Consider the following 17,406-nt stretch of genomic DNA (forward strand, 5'->3'; position numbering starts at 1 on the left):
CGAACCGTCTGAAGCCTTACCTACCCGCCATTATTAACCCGGACCAAGTCGGATTTATCTGCCACCGTCAGGGGGCAGACAACATACGCCGCATAGCCCATCTCATCTAAAAGGTGCAGCACAAAAATATACCAGCCTTCCTGGTGTCACTAGACGCGGAGAAGGCGTTCGATTGAGTGAACTGGTGCTTCCTTCGGGAGGTCCTACAACAAATAGGCTTAGGCCCGACTATGATCTCCAGACTGATGGCCCCCTACACTCGACCGTCCATGCGTATCCGTGTCAATGGCCGCCTCACCCCCCACCTATTCCTATACACAGGGGCACCGGGCAAGGCTGTCCGCTCTCCATGCTCCTGTTCGCCGTGGTGGTGGAGCCTCTAGCAATTGCAGTGCGCTGATGGCCCACCATCTCTGGTATCCCTTTTGGGGGTTACGAGCATAAGATTTCCTTATTCGCTGGCGACCTTCTTCTCTCTTACCACCCCGACCTCATCTCTTCCGGCATTAGCTGCACTTCTCCACTCCTTCGAAGAAGCCTCCGGCTTCAAAATCAATTTATCCAAGTCCCATGCCCTGAATCTTACCCTCTCGCCCTTGGAGACCCACGGAATACAGAATCTGTTCCCTCTGCAGTGGTCTGAGAGTTCGATAAGATATCTAGGACTTGACCTGACTCCCTCCTTATCTTCCTGGACCCACGCTAATTGGCCGACTTATAGACGTGCCATACGGGAAGATATACGTAGGTGGAGAAATCTCCCTCTCTCCTGGCTGGGCCGAATTAACACAGTTGAGATGTCTATCCTTCCAAAAGTGCTATACTTATTTCAAACCCTTCCTAACCCAATCCCACCAGCAGATATTCAAACTCTCCAATGAGATTTAAGCACTTTCATATGGGGCATGGGTCGTCCGCGCTTCTCCAATAAAGTCCAGATGCTACCCCACGACCGGGAAGGATTAGCATGCCCTAATCTTCTGGAGTACTACTGGTCCTAACATCTTCGCTATATCTCGGAATGGGTTGTCAGCGAAAGCGAAAAACACTGGTTCCGCATTGATCGAGCTGTTTCATGTAGGTTTTTTTGGGACTTAGCTTGGCTTCCCCGAGCAGCCCGCCCCCGTAGTGCATAGATAGCCACTCCCACAAAAACGGTCCTGGACATATGGGACAAACTTGCGACATCTTGAGGCCTGACCTCATTCACATCTCCCAACACCCCTATAGCACGTAACCCCATGTTCCCGCCTGCATGTCAGCCTCACGCCTACATGCCCTGGACGGAAGGAGACTGTCGCATAATCCAGGACTTTTTTCATGGGGACACATTCATCACCTTATAGCAGTGCAAAAAATAATTTCACGTCACAGACACCTCAACGATGCCGTACTATCATCTTCGCCACTGGCTGCTCTCCCCCGCATACATGCAAGGAGCGACTAGGTCGCTTACCCCCTTTGAGTCCCTTGTCTGGGCTTTTGAGGGTTCGAGGGGTTTGATCTCTCGCACATACAAAGTGCTACAACACTCGTGTCAGCTCCAACCCCACACATACCAAAGACAATGGAATATGGATGCTGGCAGGGAAGTCTCGCCGGTGAGCTGGGATCGGCTCTGGCATGATATTCACAAGATCTATCAAAGTATTCCCCAATGTGAGTCGGCATACAAACTCATGACACAGTGGTACTTTACTCCCGCTCGTATCCAGAAGATGGTACTGGGCTTCCCCCAACATGTTGGAGATTCCAGGGCAGCATTGGTGACTTCAGCCATATCTGGTGGTCCTGTCCCAACCTGATGCTTTTCTGGAAGGAAGTCCTTAGCCATATTAAAGACCCAGTGGGATTCCCTATACCAAGCTCTCCAACTGTGACCTTGTTAGGCATTAGACCCTCACAGTTAGTAGCCATGACTCATTCAGACATGGCGCCTAATTGCACAGATGCTAGGGGCAGCAAGACAGTCCATAGCCCTTTACTGGAAAAAATCTATGCCTCCACCTATCGCGACATGGTTTCTTCGCCTATGGCATGTCCTGGCCCTGGAGTTACTCTCCGCCCCCCTCAATCATGCAGACACCAAATTCAACCACACCTGGCAGCCGCTTATTTAACACCTATCCCAGATAGAGAACTCTTGCTTTGCTCCCCCGCGCCGTTGAGCTCTGCAGCTCTTTGAGAACTCTCTCTTGCCTTTCTCAAGAGGAGCACACAAACAATCTCCTCCGCCACAGGATCCTGATGAGGTCTCTTCCCCCCCTTAATATGCTCCAACACGCCCACCTATCGACACTCTGAGCGCATCTCTTCCTCCCTGCTACCTGTGCCCAGTTTCTCCCACCCCCGATACCTGGTTTGGTTAAGTGTTTTTTAACCTGAACTCTCTTTAGCGACGTCTCCCAAATCCGATGCACCTACTCAACTTGCCACACCTGTATATACACACTTTTTACACAATACACTCCCTGAGTTTGTCTACTCAAGACCCCCATACACTTTGTCCCTCACCCACGGTGGGCCTCTCCTAATAGGGTGCCTAATAGACCTTCACACCCATTCATACCCCCATCCTCCCCTGGTTTTTGCTGTAAAATACGACTCTCGCAAGTTCTTACCAATGTATTATGCTAATTGTGATGAATATTGTTTTTTGTTTTTTTAGTTAAATTTACTTTCAAAAAACAGATTTGAAATAAAGAAAAATCTCATGATGGAAAATGGAAGCAATTTACCCTGTGACAGTGGTTCTCCAGTGAGGATAGTACTTATCCCTACACTTCAGAGCTGGTGTACAATAAGACTTTTCAATTTTGAAAAGTGCAAAGAAATGTTTACCATTAAAAAAAAATTTTTTTTATAGTGTTTCGGAATCCTACCTGATGGGGGTATTTTTAATAGATTTTGAAGGTAGGAGTGTTTTTGCCATTACAGAGCCCCTGTTGCTAGAAACTTAAAACAGAGTTTTATATAGCACGAACTTGACCCGAAGGTATCGGGTATCAGAACGCTTTACATAGCACAAGTTACGTTACATGAGGACACATTTGTTTTTGTTGTTGTTTTTGTTTTGTGTTCATTGCAGTAGCGACTGACATGCATGGAGAGTAGGTGGTAATAAAATAAAAAAATTAAAAATGGCACTTATTTCCTGGCTTGCTAACAACGTCCTCCTTGCTCGGGTTTGTATTCTCTCCTCAATGCTCCAAAGCAGGGCCCAGGAAACTGCACTACCCAATCCTGGTGATGCTCTCATGCTGTTGAACACCATGAGAGAAGCGTCAGGATTGGAGGGAGCGGCCTCTCTCAGTGCTCTTTAGAGCACTGGAGGCCTGTGGTTTCTCTAGTACAGCTGTCTTAGACAGCTAGGTTAGAGAGGTTTAAAATGTGCATGTCTGGATGGCCATTACAAGACAACTAGCTGAAAAGACATGTGGATTGTAAACTTAAGTAAACAGCTTGCTGCTGCCACTCAGCAGCAATAACCCCACCCCATGCTGACATTCGGTGTAGGACGTGTTGCTGAAAAATTATTTTTTTATAAATAAATGTTACCATTTACATTTTTCAGCTCTGGGGCTTTTCTGTGGGCATTTTTAGCGGAGGGACTCTCCTCTGCTCTAATGGAGGAGCCTCTCCTGGTTCATCGCTTATTTGCATCATCCAAGTGTTGCGATTCTCTTAAAATTGTTGTGTTTTTCAGGTCAGGGGAGCCAGCAGTGATATTTACGCTGAACACCCCAATGACCCCCAGTTAAATAATCAGCAAAACAATAGGTCTTGGAGCCCCTACAAAGTTGTTCCTTGGGTTACAGCACTTCAATGAGACACACAGGATGTGTAGCCTGGCTTTAGAGAGCCGTGTTTTGTAACTGTGTTTGATCTTTGATGCTCAGCAGAAGAGAGAAGGATGCAACCCTACAGTGGGTGAATTGCATAATGTACATCCAAGAACCCTGGTCGAAATTGCAGCATCCCCACTTAAATTGTGCAAGCCTCAGCACATCGCTTTACTTCTCTATGCATCATTTTCTTTAACCAAACAATTTGTGAGAATATTGAAGTAATTCATTTATGATCTGTGCTCTACAGTAAGGTTATCATAAAATAGTCATGCTTCACATTAAATAACAATATTATAAACAGCATACATGAAAAACCGACGTTTTGTGTAATTCCTGGAGAGGACTTCAAGGCATGGGCGTATTTTTGAATGGTTTGTTTAAAAAAACATTACTTTTAATGAATGCCACTCAACTCAGTGATATCATATTTACTTAACAAAGGCACTCAAAATATTCCAAGATGCACTTTTTAGGTTTTGCCTCGCCAAAAAGATGCGCTCTGCGCATCTTTTTCGCGCAGGCGAAATCCTGATGAGATCTGTAGTGTGGCTTTGGTTCGGCCCTCGTCATTCATTGGCTGGCTCCATAAATGGAGCCTAGCCATTGGACGAGGGGCCTGTCCGTCAATGCCGGACCAGATTCGGGGGCGTTCCCGACATTCTTTGGCTTTTGCCGACGTCACGCGACGCCGGGAACGCCCCCGATTCTGTTCCGGCATTGCCGGCACCTCCCTTGCTCCCCCTCCCGCTTGTTTCCTGGTGCCCGCCTTCGTGCTCCGGCCGGCCGTCGTCAGCTCTCTCCTCCCCCTTTCCCGCCCCCTCCCGCTTCTCTCTGATGCAACATTAACGAGAGTCTTCATTACACGGAAACAGTCAGAAATAAAACAAAACACATCAATTTATGCACCATAGAATGTTAAGCGTGCACAACAAAATACTCTGCAACCCACACATCAGGTGTGGGGGCGATCAGTCAGTGACAGCAGCATCACGGGGGCTGCTCCTAATAGCCCAATGATCACGCCGGAGGCATCAGTGCCAAGAGCGGCTCTCGCTCTCCCCGGGCTCAAAGGGGGAGTAAAGTCCACGATCCCTCGCTCTTCCGTGTGTGACAGGTAGCTCGGGCTGTGAGAGCACGCGTGGTGGTGACCTACGGGAGTGAAGACCCCAGGGAGCTGAGTCAGTGCTCGTGAAAGGTGCGGGGCCCGCTAAGGTGCACTGGCGCTGCTTGGTCAGCGCTTACCCAACCCACCTCATCCTGCCCTTTCTCTGCCCGAGCTCACCCGCCGTTGCTGCCTGCCGCCCTCTGTCCCTTGTCATCCTGCCCTTGACCTTGATCCCTCGGGCTCACCCGCGCTGGTCCCCCCCCCCCGCATCTACGTCCTGCCCTTGATCCTGCTTACCTGCACGATGTGTGTGACAAACTGCAAATATTAGATCGACAACACATAAAAACATCCAATAAAAATCAAAGAACGACAAGACCAATTAAACAAGGCACACGTAGGGCCGTGGAGCTTCAGAGTGCAGAGTGGAGCTTCAGAGTGCAGAGTGGAGCTTCAGAGTGCAGAGTGGAGCTTCAGAGTGGAGCTTCAGAGTGGAGCTTCAGAGTGCAGAGTGGAGCTTCAGAGTGCAGAGTGGAGCTTCAGAGTGCAGAGTGGAGCTTCAGAGTGGAGCTTCAGAGTGGAGCTTCAGAGTGGAGCTTCAGAGTGGAGCTTCAGAGTGCAGAGTGGAGCTGCAGATTCAGAGTGGAGCTGCAGATTCAGAGTGGAGCTGCAGATTCAGAGTGGAGCTGCAGATTCAGAGTGGAGCTGCAGATTCAGAGTGGAGCTGCAGATTCAGAGTGGAGCTGCAGATTCAGAGTGGAGCTGCAGATTCAGAGTGGAGCTGCAGATTCAGAGTGGAGCTTCAGAGTGGAGCTTCAGAGTGGAGCTTCAGAGTGGCGCTTCAGAGTGGCGCTTCAGAGTGGCGCTTCAGAGTGGAGCTTCAGAGTGCAGAGTGGAGCTTCAGAGTGCAGAGTGGAGCTTCAGAGTGCAGAGTGGAGCTTCAGAGTGCAGAGTGGAGCTTCAGAGTGCAGAGTGGAGCTTCAGAGTGCAGAGTGGAGCTTCAGAGTGGAGCTTCAGAGTGGAGCTTCAGAGTGGAGCTTCAGAGTGGAGCTTCAGAGTGGCGCTTCAGAGTGGCGCTTCAGAGTGCAGAGTGGAGCTTCAGAGTGCAGCTTCAGAGTGGAGCTTCAGAGTGCAGCTTCAGAGTGGAGCTTCAGAGTGGAGCTTCAGAGTGCAGAGTGGAGCTTCAGAGTGCAGAGTGGAGCTTCAGAGTGCAGCTTCAGAGTGGAGCTTCAGAGTGGAGCTTCAGAGTGCAGAGTGGAGCTTCAGAGTGCAGAGTGGAGCTTCAGAGTGCAGAGTGGAGCTTCAGAGTGCAGAGTGGAGCTTCAGAGTGCAGATTCAGAGTGGAGCTTCAGAGTGCAGATTCAGAGTGGAGCTTCAGAGTGGAGCTTCAGAGTGGAGCTTCAGAGTGGAGCTTCAGAGTGGAGATTCAGAGTGGAGATTCAGAGTGGAGATTCAGAGTGGAGATTCAGAGTGGAGCTTCAGAGTGCAGATTCAGAGTGCAGAGTGGAGCTTCAGAGTGCAGATTCAGAGTGGAGCATCAGAGTGCAGATTCAGAGTGGAGCTTCAGAGTGCAGAGTGGAGCTTCAGAGTGCAGATTCAGAGTGGAGCTTCAGAGTGCAGAGTGGAGCTTCAGAGTGCAGATTCAGAGTGGAGCTTCAGAGTGCAGAGTGGAGCTTCAGAGTGCAGCTTCAGAGTGGAGCTTCAGAGTGCAGAGTGGAGCTTCAGAGTGCAGAGTGGAGCTTCAGAGTGCAGAGTGGAGCTTCAGAGTGCAGAGTGGAGCTTCAGAGTGCAGATTCAGAGTGCAGAGTGGAGCTTCAGAGTGCAGAGTGGAGCTTCAGAGTGGAGAGTGGCGCTTCAGAGTGGCGCTTCAGAGTGGAGCTGCAGAGTGCAGAGTGGAGCTTCAGAGTGCAGAGTGGAGCTTCAGAGTGCAGAGTGGAGCTTCAGAGTGCAGAGTGGAGCTTCAGAGTGGAGCTTCAGAGTGGAGCTTCAGAGTGGAGCTTCAGAGTGGAGCTTCAGAGTGGAGCTTCAGAGTGGAGCTTCAGAGTGGAGCTTCAGAGTGGCGCTTCAGAGTGGCGCTTCAGAGTGCAGCTTCAGAGTGCAGCTTCAGAGTGGAGCTTCAGAGTGGAGCTTCAGAGTGCAGAGTGGAGCTTCAGAGTGCAGAGTGGAGCTTCAGAGTGCAGAGTGGAGCTTCAGAGTGCAGATTCAGAGTGGAGCTTCAGAGTGCAGAGTGGAGCTTCAGAGTGGAGCTTCAGAGTGGAGCTTCAGAGTGGAGCTTCAGAGTGGAGCTTCAGAGTGGAGCTTCAGAGTGGAGCTTCAGAGTGGAGCTTCAGAGTGGAGCTTCAGAGTGGAGATTCAGAGTGGAGATTCAGAGTGCAGCTTCAGAGTGGAGATTCAGAGTGCAGATTCAGAGTGCAGATTCAGAGTGCAGATTCAGAGTGGAGCTTCAGAGTGCAGATTCAGAGTGGAGCATCAGAGTGCAGATTCAGAGTGGAGCTTCAGAGTGCAGAGTGGAGCTTCAGAGTGCAGATTCAGAGTGGAGCTTCAGAGTGCAGAGTGGAGCTTCAGAGTGCAGATTCAGAGTGGAGCTTCAGAGTGCAGAGTGGAGCTTCAGAGTGCAGAGTGGAGCTTCAGAGTGCAGATTCAGAGTGCAGAGTGGAGCTTCAGAGTGCAGAGTGGAGCTTCAGAGTGGAGAGTGGAGCTTCAGAGTGGAGCTTCAGAGTGGAGCTTCAGAGTGGAGCTTCAGAGTGGAGCTTCAGAGTGGAGCTTCAGAGTGGAGCTTCAGAGTGGAGCTTCAGAGTGGAGCTTCAGAGTGGCGCTTCAGAGTGGCGCTTCAGAGTGCAGCTTCAGAGTGGAGCTTCAGAGTGGAGCTTCAGAGTGCAGAGTGGAGCTTCAGAGTGCAGAGTGGAGCTTCAGAGTGCAGAGTGGAGCTTCAGAGTGCAGATTCAGAGTGGAGCTTCAGAGTGCAGATTCAGAGTGGAGCTTCAGAGTGCAGAGTGGAGCTTCAGAGTGCAGATTCAGAGTGGAGCTTCAGAGTGGAGCTTCAGAGTGGAGCTTCAGAGTGGAGATTCAGAGTGCAGAGTGGAGCTTCAGAGTGCAGAGTGGAGCTTCAGAGTGGAGAGTGGCGCTTCAGAGTGGCGCTTCAGAGTGGAGCTTCAGAGTGCAGAGTGGAGCTTCAGAGTGCAGAGTGGAGCTTCAGAGTGCAGAGTGGAGCTTCAGAGTGCAGAGTGGAGCTTCAGAGTGGAGCTTCAGAGTGGAGCTTCAGAGTGGAGCTTCAGAGTGGAGCTTCAGAGTGGAGCTTCAGAGTGGAGCTTCAGAGTGGAGCTTCAGAGTGCAGAGTGGAGCTTCAGAGTGCAGAGTGGAGCTTCAGAGTGCAGCTTCAGAGTGGAGCTTCAGAGTGGAGCTTCAGAGTGGAGCTTCAGAGTGGAGCTTCAGAGTGGAGCTTCAGAGTGGCGCTTCAGAGTGGAGCTTCAGAGTGGCGCTTCAGAGTGCAGCTTCAGAGTGCAGCTTCAGAGTGGAGCTTCAGAGTTGAGCTTCAGAGTGCAGAGTGGAGCTTCAGAGTGCAGAGTGGAGCTTCAGAGTGCAGAGTGGAGCTTCAGAGTGCAGATTCAGAGTGGAGCTTCAGAGTGCAGATTCAGAGTGGAGCTTCAGAGTGGAGCTTCAGAGTGGAGCTTCAGAGTGCAGCTTCAGAGTGGAGCTTCAGAGTGGAGCTTCAGAGTGCAGAGTGGAGCTTCAGAGTGCAGAGTGGAGCTTCAGAGTGCAGAGTGGAGCTTCAGAGTGCAGAGTGGAGCTTCAGAGTGCAGAGTGGAGCTTCAGAGTGCAGAGTGGAGCTTCAGAGTGGAGCTTCAGAGTGGAGCTTCAGAGTGGAGCTTCAGAGTGGAGCTTCAGAGTGTCAAGAGCAATGCCAATAGCTCTAACTTTAACAAAGGCAAAACCATTGCATTGTAAATGCTTGTTTTATTTTAAAATCATTGTAATTTTTTTTACTGATATTTGTTGCCTTATTACATATTTTGATGATTCAGCTCGTGCTTTGGCTGTGTGAGCAAAAACTGCTGGTTGGGCTCTCGCCAAGGCTGTCCCTGTCTTCCCCAGAAATTTAGTGTCTCCTACGCCCTTGCTTGGCAGATTGGCCTGGTGGCTCATAAAGGTTTCAGCCAGGAGCGCCCAGTTGTTACATTTTCCTTTTTGAGAATGAACTGGCAGGTTTCCAAATATGCTAATATCACAACATGGTGCCCAGAAATGAGCTCTGGTGCACCAGGCTGTATTAAAGCATTCTCATTAACGGGCAGATAATGGAGCCTTTCTTCCCTGCGCGCTTCACCTTCAGCAGGTCAATTGTTTAGTAATGGGTCCAGACCCTCTTGAGAAGTGTTGCAGCCTTGCCTCGCCTTAGTCGTATATTAATTACATTGTCTACTGCATATCATTCCTAGTTTTAAATTGTTAAATGCATCCCCTGTTAAAGACCGATGGGACTTGTTAGAAGGGCGGTTTTTAGGTCGAGCCTGGGCAGCACATGCGTTGTTCTGCGTGGCATGCTGTATTTGATTATGAACGTGTAAGTCCACCCACCCGCCGCCCATATTTTTCATTGGCTTTTGTAATTGTCCCTTGCAAATGCTGGCTTCTGATTCGTTAATAGGCGTGTTAGGCCCTCCTTAGTACCGCCTTATCTTAATTTGTAACCTCCCATGAGGAATGACCCTTTTACTTCAGTTGATACACAATATGTCTTATTTAGTCTGTAAACACTATTTTCTTTAACCTGTTGGCCGCTGCCGCGATTTCGCGGCAGTGCGGCCGTTTTAAAAAACGGGCGGGGCTGCGTCGGCCGTTGAACAACGTACAAAGTTGTTCCTTGGGTTACAGCACTTCAATGAGACACACAGGATGTGTAGCCTGGCTTTAGAGAGCCGTGTTTTGTAATTGTGTTTGATCTTTGATGCCCAGCAGAAGAGAGAAGGATGCAACCCTACAGTGGGTGAATTGCATAATGTACATCCAAGAACCCTGGTCGAAATTGCAGCATCCCCTTTTACATTGTGCAAGCCTCCGCACATCGCTTTACTTCTCTATGCATCATTTTCTTTAACCAAACAATTTGTGAGCCCATTGAAGTAATTCATTTATGATCTGTGCTCTACAGTAAGGTTATCATAAAATAGTCATGCTTCACATTAAAATAACAATATTATAAACAGCATACATGAAAAAACGACGTTTTGTGTAATTCCTGGAGAGGACTTCAAGGCATGGGCATATTTTTGAATGGTTTGTTTAAAAAATATTACTTTTAACGAATGCCACTCAACTCAGTGATATCATATTTACTTAACAAAGGCACTCAAAATGTTCCAAGATGCACTTTTTTTATTTTAAAATCATTGTCATTTTTTTTACTGATATTTGTTGCCTTATTACATATTTTGATGATTCAGCTCGTGCTTTGGCTGTGTGAGCAAAAACTGCTGGTTGGGCTCTCGCCAAGGCTGTCCCTGTCTTCTCCAGAAATGCAGTGTCTCCTACGCCCTTGCTTGGCAGATTGGCCTGGTGGCTCATAAAGGTTTCAGCCAGGAGCGCCCAGTTGTTACATTTTCCTTTTTGAGAATGAACTGACAGGTTTTCCAAATATGCTAATATCACAACATGGTGCCCAGAAATGAGCTCTGGTGCACCAGGCTGTATTAAAGCATTCTCATTAACGGGCAGATAATGGAGCCTTTCTTCCCTGCGCCCTTCACCTTCAGCAGGTCAATTGTTTAGTAATGGGTCCAGACCCTCTTGAGAAGTGTTGCAGCCTTGCCTCGCCTTAGTCTTATATTAATTACATTGTCTACTGCATATCATTCCTAGTTTTAAATTGTTAAATGCATCCCCTGTTAAAGACCGATGGGACTTGCTAGAAGGGCGTTTTTTAGGTCGAGCCTGGGCAGCACATGCGTTGTTCTGCGTGGCATGCTGTATTCGATTATGAACGTGTAAGTCCACCCACCCGCCGCCCATATTTTTTCTTTGGCTTTTGTAATTGTCCCTTGTAAATGCTGGCTTCTGATTCGTTAATAGGCGTGTTAGGCCCTCCTTAGTACCGCCTTATCTTCATTTGTAACCTCCCATGAGGATTTGCCCTTTTACTTCAGTTGATACACAGTATGTCTTATTTAGTCCGTAAACATTATTTTCTTTAATACGTTTCTCTTACTGCAGGCCTGACATACTTTCCTGCAACATTCAGCGCGCTATGCGTTTTCACGTTCCAAGCATCCCTTTCCGTTCCAAGCATCCTGTGGCAGTCGAAGGCTGGCATTTACAAGAGTTTGAGCTATTGGCATTGTAGATGACAATGCCTTCTATTTGTGTTAATTATCAAAACATAAATAAAAGGCATTGTCATTTACAATGCCAATAGCTTACACTCTCACAAATGCGAGACCTATTGCATTTCAAATGCTTGTTTATTGTGTAATACAGCCCAAACTCCATGAATGGAGTAAAAAGTCAGAGCGGCGACTTGAAGCGAACATAACTCCTCCATTCATTCACACTGGTGTTATATGCCCAATCCTGAAGTAAAATGAACGTGTGCGTGTTCACAACGGCTTGACGTCCTTCCCCGCGAGGAGAGCGTCGACCGTCTCCTCATGTCGTACGTACGTACGTACGGCCGCTCTATCCAGAAGGCTGAGGGGATCGAAGGCAGGCCGCCGAGTGAAGTGCTGGCCGGAGACGCTGGCGTGATCAATGAACCGCCCTCTGCGTCCTTGTACGAAGCAGTCGGCATCAGTGAGATATAATTAGAGATTGCAGGTGCCACCGGATGACTAACGATTGGCAGCGCTGTACGTGCAACGCGCCGCGGCGCAGCGAAAGGACACGCACAGCGGACGATTAAAAATGCATGATCCGCTCACAGTCTTTACTCATTCTGGCTAATATTGTTGAATAAATCACCCACATTACAGCGAGAATTGATTTGTTTTATACACGTATTGACGCTCAGCCTAGCTAGCATTCATGTGGACATGTGAAACAGCAGTAGATCTATTTAGAGCACATTATTAATTCAGCATTCCGTATTGACACTCGTGGCTGCGCCTCCGTGAAGTGCCTCCAATCGCAATGTTTGATAATATTTCATTCAAGCTACTTGCCTTGGTTTGTATGCTCGAGAACAATATTTGTAGATGCCAGGTTGCAAAAGCACTTGCTCTTCAAATATTTTAATGCAAAAAAAGTAGAAATATTTAATATCATTAAGATGAAATGCTCTGGCCAATTTATGGCTTCTTTTTTCGAGGTCTCACATTGTCTTGAACATAGAACTGTTTATAGATGATTTCATTATGCGAAGGTACATTTTCGTGTCCAGGACCAGACCTGACACACATTGGATCAAAAGCAGAACTCTCATGTAGATCATTTTCAGTCTCCACCAGGGTAATTTGGCTGCTGTACATAAACAAGCATTTGCAATGCAACGCTCTCGCCTTTAGGATCTTAAAAGTATTTACCTATGCAGCACATTATCCTGGCTGTTATATTAAGTCTTGTCATTTAGCCTTACACAACTGCTATAAACGGATGAAAAGAGCATTTGTTTTCAGTAGGGCGCCATGAAAAGGGGTTAAGGTAACTGTTAGTCTCAAACAAAGTTTTACAAAAACCAACATGCACTGAGAAAGCTAATGCGTTGACAAAGTCAAAAGGCTAGCAGCATAAGTCGGACCAGCTAGACCAAAACAACCAATGCGGCGGAAAAGAAGCGGATAGTTGGCATTTTTTTGTTTTAGGTGGAGGAAAAGAAAGAAATAATGAAGCAAGACAGTGACATGCACTTACTGGTTGGTTAGGAAGAACGGGGCGTGCAGAGGGAGATTAGAGGGCTTGAACCGAAGGGCGGGAGCGAACACAGTGACGCAGATGCCAACAGACGGCTCATGTGGTCAAACTGAGAAACCTTTTAGAGTATATTAGTTTGTGTTCTAGCAGCTGTGATCTTCCAACAAAGAATTCTTCGAGCAAGTGCCAGACAAACAACCCACCCTGCTTAGAACCCGTGATCGTAGCGCCGCCATGTTTGAAGAACACCTCCACACAAAACACGCTTGTGGCCAAGCTGAACACAGACTTTGAGCCTCAAGCTGAGGTACTCACACCAAGTTATCGCACTTCCAGTAAAAAGAAAGCATTTGCAATGCAATAGGTTTCGCCTTTGGGACCTTAAACGTTTTTAGCTATGAAGCAAATTACCCTGGGTGAAGTGATTCTGGTATTTTACTGACCTCTGCTGGTCATTTTCTATCAAGACAGTTAAATGGGGGCAGTTGCTAGACAAGGACACATGCAGTAGTAAGTATTTATTAGGACGTCGCCATTTCATTCAGGAATTTGGTGACTCGCAAATTCCAACATCGTTCTGGCACTGCCAAATCGTTTTCTGAAGGTTTCATTTTGGGAGGCAAGCCCCATCACGCCCAGATGTTGATTTTGTGTGCGCCTGAACATAGGGTATCAGTCATATTTCTTGCCTGGTAGAACTGCTGAGATGATTCTATTTGTCCACTTTTTGCCAATGCATGCAGATTTCGTGTATGTAAAGGCTGGAAGGTTAGTAACACAGCCCTGTCCTGACCCAAACTCCACCCCTTGCCAGAAGTCCATTTCGCGAGTACCTGCACATATGTTTCCCCCATTTAAAGCACTGGAGCAGACATTGAACTTTGAAGCTGGAGGGCCGGAGTGCCTGTATCTGCAGTGGTGCATAGTTCCAGGAAGGCAAACCATGTTATCAGCATTTGTATAGCGCTGTTATCATTAGTATAGCACCAAAGCACTTACTTAACAAATGTGCCCTTTTAGTCCAGTGTCAGAATTTCCTTCCAGTGGATGTATATGGTTCTTTAGCTGTGTAAAGTTAGGAGAGACATGTTAGGTGTCTAGTTTACAAATGGATGGTTGAAATGGAAGTCAACTGGCTCGGATCCTGCTAAAGATATTTGTAATGTTTTAGAAATCGCTTCAAATATAGAAGAAAATGGACAGAAAATTCCTGTTGTGCACCTACAGGTCTGTACCAGGACTGAAGATCTAGATTTCTCGCTTAGCAACAGCTGTATTATAAAAGTCACTGTAACCCAATACAAACATTGAATAACCACATGTTGGTAAGCAGATCTCCATGTAACAATGACAGTGAGACAGAAGCACTCACGGCAGACCCAAACAAGCACTCACAACAGTAGAAGAAATAAACCCACTTGAGCGGATGACTGACACATAGGCAACTACCCACATCAACGACAGACAACCACCAAGATCAGAGATGCAGAAGCTTCTGCAACAATGACAAACTATCACCTTCATCAGTGCAGAGAAACAATCACCCACTGCAGAAAGACCACCACACATCAGTGACCGGCAACAACCACCCAGTGAGGAGCAAGGCCTGTGAGTGAAATGTGAAACCCAAATAAAGAAGGAAGAGGGGGCTTTGTGAGCACAAGAAGAGTGATCGTGCAGCGGGGTATGGAGTGACGGTCGGAAGGTGAGAGTGCCTAGGAGGGATGCAAGTAAGCTTGTCAAATATGTAGGCTCCTGGGTTTGTGGTACAGGTCAGAAAGAGGATGAAACAATTTCGTGTTTCAGAAAGTTCCACCACCATCACAGGAGCATAGGTCCTGCAGCCCCACTCACTACTGAGCCCATTACCTGACCAGAGGCGCCTTCTCGTGCACAGCGTCGGTGAAGCAGCAGCAGCCCACCTTCCAATAGTCGAATGAGCAGAACAGCCCCTTCAGCCCCATGGATCCTGCGGAGAGCAGGTCAGTGAGAGCAGCAGCCAAGTGACCACGCAGAAGGACCAGAGACACCCCCGAAAACAGCGGCGAACCCACAGTCAGTGGCTGGAGACTCCCATAGCAACAGAGACTACCTGCCGCAGTATTATTACCAGTGCCGAGAGACCCCGTCCCGAGTAGCCCCAAAAAATAATCGGGTGGGCTTCCCAACCTGAAAAGCAATGACCAAAGACCAAAAGCCTCGAGACCGAGCTGCATCCAGCACGCAACCAATGACAACAGACTTCCAGAATGCAGACCCCCGGCTGCAGTAACCAACAATCAAGAGCATGCACTAGTGTAAGGACAGCATTAGGTTAAATTCCACATGCAGTGTGAGTGCACGATATTACATAGGCAAAAGCGGCACCTCAGATGTAAGCAAGAGTCACGACATCATAGATTAACGAGTCATACAAACACTATGAAGGAGTGGCCACCGTGACTAAAAAGTGAATGCATAACGTTTTACCTCTTTTAACTGTGTCAGAAACACACGCAAGAGCTATGCGGTCTACGAAACAGAAAAGTGAAAAGTAAACTATTTAAATCAAGCAGCTAGTCAAAGTAAACGTGTAAAAACATCGCAAAGGCGCGACTCACCGGAATGGAAAGCCCGGGGTCTACCAAATACAAGGGTGAAATACAGCCTAACTGACGTCGCTCTGGAGCCTGCAGTGGAGCCTGACCTTACTCTTCATGACCACGGTGCGGGACGTATTGCCGCCTCACATCTGGCCGCGCATACTGATGGGCCTACTTGGTGCAGGCCGCAATGTTCCGCACTGCGTGGTGATTCCCAAAAGTTGGATGCAGGCGCGCACCTGCACTGTTTTCAATGCAACGGAAATATTCGAGGAGGGGTGAGTAACAAGGGAACTTCTTTGGGGTTGGTAGAAAGACAAACGTAATTTACCTGCTGTAAACTTTGTCATGATTCACGACGCAGCCCTGCAGTTTATGCTGACTCCACGACACCGTGGCATTCTCTCTGTCACAGCGCTAGTTTTGTTCCCTCATGGTAATTAATATATGACTTTGCATCCTCTGCAAAAGACCATTTGTGCGGCTGCATTTATAACTTGTTGTCGGTGGCCTGTTTTATTCACTTTTTATATGCCCCTTCCCTATTTTAATTTTCATACTAATATACGTATTATGAGCAATACACTTTTTATAAAAATAGGATTCTGTTATCACAGACAATGCCTGGATTACTGTCAGGTACAGCGCTCTCAGACATGTTTGGGTGGAGTCGGACTTCTAAGACAACAAATACATAATTCTTGTGTGTGTGTGTGCGCGCGCGCGCGTGTGTGTGCTTCCGTGAGTGTGGCTGTGTGTGCGGCGTGATTGAGAGAGGCTGACGCTGTAAATGTGGAGCAGGAGATGTGCACGGCGCCGGGCTGGACGTGCGCGTCCACAGACCAGAATCTCCACGCGTGCCCCAGTCTGTCTCCCTTGAGAGGCATCTCGACGACAATAGGTCTCGAGGGCGAGACCTAAAAACAGCTTAATGTATTTCTGCCAATTTCTGCAAAAAGAAAGACCTTTATTGATAAAGGTGTGCGTTTTGTGATTTGGTTAAAAAATGTTCAGCTATTTGAGAAATTAGCATTTAGAGAGGAGCTAATGCTCAGAAGAAGTTAGATATATCTGAACGATTGGTCTAGTGGGGCTCACACAGCCATAAAAAATTGAAAGGGGAAAAAAACTCACACAGGGGCTTTCTGAGTTCCAAGGGAGATTTGTCTTGTTGGCCATTTAATCACTATGGTACCAAGTGATCTGAATGGCTAGCCACAACTCTGGAGAAAATGTTTGGGACACATTAAAGCAAAATCGGTCCCGGTGTCATAGGCAGGAAAAACGGAAATGGTCCATATGGGGGCAGGGTGAGCATAGTCTCAAAGTTAAGGCCATTTGGGGCAGGGGACCAACCCTCTACTGCTCACTGTTTAAGACTGTGAGGGTGTTTTAGGCAGGCCCTGTCCAAAAACTGTGCTGTGCGTAGTCAAAGTCAGTTCACAGAGTAGGATTGTGAAGTAATGGCAGTAATGGGCAAAGAGTGTCTAGCCAGAAGCCAGGCCATGCAGCCAACCCGGAGTTGGAGGATGGGCCTAAACAGACATATTCCAGATTTGTAAAGCGTGACTATCGAGGCTCTAGGGGGCAGTTGGCGAGATTAAGTGATCTATTGCCCAGAGTTACATGATGGTGAGCAGCCGCTAGTGATCAAACCGGGAGCCCCCGCACACCAGAGTCAGCCACTCTAACCACTGCGCCAAACCTCTCTCTGTCATTTGTGTTATGATGAGGTAATACATTAACTTATGTGTGGAAGAAAGATATTTAACAGAAAAATGTAATGTACAAAACACTTTTTTAAATGACTTTATTAATATTTCCAATACTACATTCCCCTAATTTATTTAATTATATCACTTCCTTACAAAATATGTTAGTGATATAGGGCAACTGGAGGTGATTTTAGCGCTAGGCTTACTGCACAGGCCAACGTTTCTGACACGCTTAGCATAGTCACTGCAAATAACTGCACTCATGCCCAGAATAGTAGGTTCAGAGTCGTTCATCTAGCGGCTTATGACTTAGAATA

General features: G+C 47.7%; 1 protein-coding gene across 1 annotated transcript in view; it reads left to right on the forward strand.

The window, feature by feature from the left end:
• Positions 1 to 17,406, forward strand: part of COG5 (component of oligomeric golgi complex 5) — a 1,467,851-nt gene that overhangs the window by 1,183,990 nt on the left and 266,455 nt on the right. The window lies entirely within an intron of this gene.

This window comes from Lissotriton helveticus, chromosome 1_1, assembly GCF_964261635.1.
Source record: "Lissotriton helveticus chromosome 1_1, aLisHel1.1, whole genome shotgun sequence".
NCBI classification, from domain to species: domain Eukaryota; kingdom Metazoa; phylum Chordata; class Amphibia; order Caudata; family Salamandridae; genus Lissotriton; species Lissotriton helveticus.